Source organism: Rattus norvegicus, chromosome 16, assembly GCF_036323735.1.
Source record: "Rattus norvegicus strain BN/NHsdMcwi chromosome 16, GRCr8, whole genome shotgun sequence".
Taxonomy (NCBI): domain Eukaryota; kingdom Metazoa; phylum Chordata; class Mammalia; order Rodentia; family Muridae; genus Rattus; species Rattus norvegicus.
The window spans coordinates 27,173,729-27,178,517 of NC_086034.1; the positions used below are offsets into that span (position 1 = coordinate 27,173,729).

Genomic DNA, 4,789 nt, shown 5'->3' on the forward strand with positions numbered 1-4,789 from the left:
CTTCTATGATATTTATTGTATCTCATTTTATGTTGACGTCCTTGATCCACTTACGCTTGAACTTTGTGCAGTTTGAGTTTCATTCTTCTACATTTAGACACTCACCACTTAGTCCAGCACTGCTTATTGAAGATGGTTTTATTTGTTGCATTGTATGGTGTTAATCAAAAATCAAGTGTCCAATGATGTGTGTGTTTCTTTTTGGGTCTTTGATTTGATTCCATTGATCAATGTGCCTGTTTCTCTTTTAATACCTTGCAGTTTTTATCACTATTGCTCTTCTACAGTTTCAGGTCAAGGGTGTTTCTAATGCATACTGGCATTTAAGAACATAGAGAGTGGAAGTTTAGAACTAATTTCCTTTTCATAATTTCTTTACAATGTCAAGCACTGATGAGTATTTGTAGATTATTCCAGCATCATATAATGTGGATTGAGCAAATGCAGCTGTATTAATTTTTAAAAGATCTGCGCTCATCCCTCCTTATTCATCTCATTATAAAGGGCAGCTCTTAGAATTCTTTGCATCTTTAAACTCAAGGACAAATTCTCTTGAATTTAAAAGATAGCTCTAACAGGATTTGACATTTTTAACAACAACAACAACAACAACAACAACAACAACAACAACAACAACAACAAAACAACTTTGCTTTGACTCACTGGGTTGACCGTTCTTTTTTGTTGCTGTTTGTTTTGTCTTTTTTATGTTTTTGGCTTTATATTTAACACTAAGGATTCATAACTTTAAAGAAAGATTTTCCATGGAAGTATGGCTCATCTCCTTTTCTTATTTAAGGGTTTCATTGTAACACAAGTGTTAAGTTTACATTATTCTCTCCTTTGTAACTTTTACTTGTTTCTCATCATCTGAATATAATATGATGTATTGAATATCACATTGAAATTCTTATTCAAAGAAATGATAGAAGTCAGAATTTTAATCACAGTGACTGGGATATAGTAAAATGATTTTGAAAATTGGAAATAAAAGAATTAACAAAAGGTCAGCAATGAACAGATCTGCTGGGAGGTGGAGTCTGTGTTGGTCACAAAGGTAATAGAGCTTGATGGTTAAAAGCAGAGGGCTATGAATCAATTAAAGATCCAATACATTAACTTATGACACTCAGGGATACTAGATATCTATGGAAACCCTTCACTCAACTGATACAATCCTTGTTCCAAACATGAAGATAGACAATTGTTTGATGATGATCAAATTCACTGCTTAATTAATACACTAGAGTGCATGCTTTCATGGTTCCCTATCCTATTAAAACATTGTAATGACTAATCATAATCATAATTTGCCACCTACTAATTTAGTCGAATATCTAACAAACAGAGGGTATTACTCTCAAATGCAATATGTCATTCAATCAATGCAATCATCCCATGATTTCAAAATTGTCTTTGTAATTTGTATCAGTCTCATGAAAATTTCCTTAAATTATAGATCCCGGGAGCTTATATTCTGAATGTGTCCTTTGAAATTAGAATAAGTATCCAATTTCTTGAAAAAATGGAATAAATTGCTGATGGTGCTTTATCTCCCTTTAAAACAAATGAGTACATTTTGTCTTAACTGCTTTGTACTTGGCATCTATTATCGTGTTGAGTACACTATCATTACATCTTTTCTTCCTGTGCTTTCCCCCTCACATTTCTCCCCTCTGTTAGAACCCAGCTACCAAAGGTTTACCGTGACATAGAATTCAGTTCTCTAAGACAATGTAATTCCTTATCCCATGCTGTTTTTCCTGGTAGCCCAGCTCTTCTTTCCGTTATTTGTTTGTAAATAGCTATTGCTAAGATATCAAAGGATTATATGAATTTCTGGGTCAGTTGGCTCTTCATGACTGTAGTAAAATATCCATGATAAAAACTTATAAAGAGGAAAGGTTGGATTTTAGCTCCATGTTTTAGCGATCCCAGTCAGTGACGGCTCTATAACTTGTGGGTATGTGATAAAAAAGCATAATGGTGACAGCATGTGTGCAGAGAACCTGGAAACTCATGTAATGAAAGGAAATAAAGGAGGAAGGGAGACAGACTGACAGACAGACAGACCCAAATTCCTTTTGAAAGCATGGCCTGTGTAACTTCCTTCTCTTAGGCCATACCTCTTTAAGGTTCCAGGATCTTCTAACATAACCAAAGACTTGAGGCCAAGTCTTTAGCCATAGGCCTTTGGAGGACACATTTAAAGTATAGCATTCTGCCTCATACCCCTAGTGTTTAACTCCACTTTTCACTACAAATGTATACAGTTCATGACTAAAGTTTCAGCTGCTTCAGCTTTGTTCTTAAGTCAGATCTGAAATCTTCTCTGACACAAGGCAAACTCTGTCAGAATTCCTGTAAAAACCAATGGTGACGAAACATGATGTTGATACAAGTTCCAAAAGGGAGGAACAGGACAGCAATTGGACTAAGGAAAGGCTTAAACACAGACAGACAAACACTGAATTCTATCCATACCATACAACAGATGGATTCCATGAGTTTGGTAATTTCTGCTCTATGACTTGATGGCTACATACCTCAATGCTATGTCTTAGGGTAATTTCTGCCTTCTTTGTAGTTAGTTCACATTTCTGGCACTCTTGTCTTCTTGAAATCTCCATCATACCTTTGGCTTCTGGTTCCCAGTTCCACTCATCACCCTGTCAGTGGCTGCTTGCTAACACACACACACACACACACACACACACACAGAGAGAGAGACAGAGACAGAGACAGAGACAGAGAGACAGAGAGAGACAGAGAGAGACAGAGAGAGACAGAGACAGAGAGACAGAGACACACATACGCAGAGACAGAGACAGAGGCAGAAAGGGTCAGATAGAGTCAGAGAGAGACACAAAGAGAAAAACAGGTACAGACAGACAGACAGACAGGCAGGCAGTACCTGGCCTTCCAATCTTTCATAGGTGGCTCTCTAAACATTGTAATGCTTATATACTGCAAAATCAGTAACACAGAGATGTTACCAGGGTCTCTCAGCCCTATGGGCTATTTCTGGGCTTGCTCAAATCATGGCTGCTGCACCCTGAGTAGCTTACTGGTTTAGAAGGATCAGGTGAGCGTAATGCTCTATGCTTTTCTTCTTAAAAGAGTGGTGGGACTGCGTCTAGAGGCACTGCAGGTGTGGATGCTGTATCATATGTGATTCAGTAGGTGGCATAGAGAAGAGAGGATATGTCTATGCTTAGTGCTCTGAACTGTAAACATCTGAATGATTAGTAGTCTAACATTCCCTGGGGGGGGGGGCACAAGTGAGGAGAGCAACAGTCCAGGGCCAGGGTGCCCAAACAGTGAACTACCCTAAGAACTTATCCTTTCCCCTCACCTACTGCAACAATCAGATAATAGGCCCTTTACCTAACCTGGATAGTGTAGTAGAGCTGGCTCTGGATGTAGAGGTTGATTGAGTTGGTCCTGAGTTTGTGAATGTGGAAGAGCTGGCTCTACCTCTTGTCTGCTGTGTGGTGGCATCAGCAAGGGAGAGACCCCCCACCACACATCCTTTTTCAGAAGAGCTGGCCCTAACTGGGCCATGAGAGCAGGACCTGATCAAGCACTCAGGAAAACAGACCCTGTACCTCACCAGGGCAGCATGTAGAGCTTACCCTGATGGCAGGGCTACAGGTCCTGAGGGTGTGAGTACTGTAGCATCGGTCCTGCATCATCTTGTCTGCTGTGTGGCAGCATAGACAAGAGAGATGTTCTTCCCCACTCTTGCTCCTTACCACCTACAACAGGTAGGAGAGCTGGCCTTTGGGTCATGAAAGCAGGAGTGCTGGACTTGCCCTTCTCCTGCTGTAACACTTGGGAGAGTGGACCCTGCACCTTGCCTGAGCAATGTAGTAGACCTAGGCTTGGACATGGGTTGTAGGTGAAACAGTCTGAAGGCTGTGAGCATAGGAGACCTGGCTCAGCAACTTATCTGCTGTGTGGCAACATGGGCAAGGGAGATATGCCCCCACTTTCCTTCTTCTTTTGACCCTTTTGGCAGACAGAAGAACTAGACTCAGGGTCATGAGAGTGGGCCATACCACTCATTATCTGCAGAATTTGGGAAGGCAGGCCTTGCACCTTGAATGGACAACAGGGTAAAGCTAGGATGGACTCTGGGTGTTGTTAGTGAACCACCCCTGAGAGGATGAGAGTCAGGAGGGGGGTGTCTGACCAGCTCAGATACCTCTCAGGCCCAGATCCAGGACTTTGAATTGGCCAATCCCAATATCTACCCCACCCATGAACTGCTAGAGTGCATGAAGGGGCCAATTCTACAGCAGGATCTCTATGAAATAAGGCAACAACAGGATATCTGACAGGATTCCAAGTGAGGTTACAGTCTTGATAGAATAGGAGAAAGTATAGGCCTCATACCAGACCAACCAGTCATTGCAATTTATCCACACCTCTTTGCTTGAAAATGATTATTGCAATAAAAAGGAAGAAAGGACATGATCGCTCATAGGTATGGTGGAGGAGAAAGTTTATTATAGATATGTGGGACAGCATAGACACAGGCAGAGATGGCTGAGAGAGCACAGAGTGGGTCATGATGCTGAACCATGTGGGATAGGGAGAAGGTAATGGAGAAGGAAAGAGGAAGCCAGGAAGAGCATTCAGGATGCCAAAGGAGGGCAGGAAATCAAAATGTCTAGATTATATAAGGAAGGGCAGCCCATTTGAGCCCTTGGGCTGGAGAATTCAGGGTAGAGGGCAGAATATGCCAGCCATACCTTATAACACATAGAAAGTGAGGCCAGGTCCT

General features: G+C 41.3%; 1 non-coding gene across 1 annotated transcript; it reads left to right on the top strand.

The window, feature by feature from the left end:
* The first annotated feature begins 3,129 nt into the window (after positions 1 to 3,129).
* Positions 3,130 to 3,261, top strand: LOC120097605 (small nucleolar RNA SNORA17). Its single transcript, XR_005495174.1, has one exon. It is a non-coding gene; the product is annotated as a small nucleolar RNA SNORA17 (small nucleolar RNA).
* Positions 3,262 to 4,789: the final 1,528 nt, after the last annotated feature.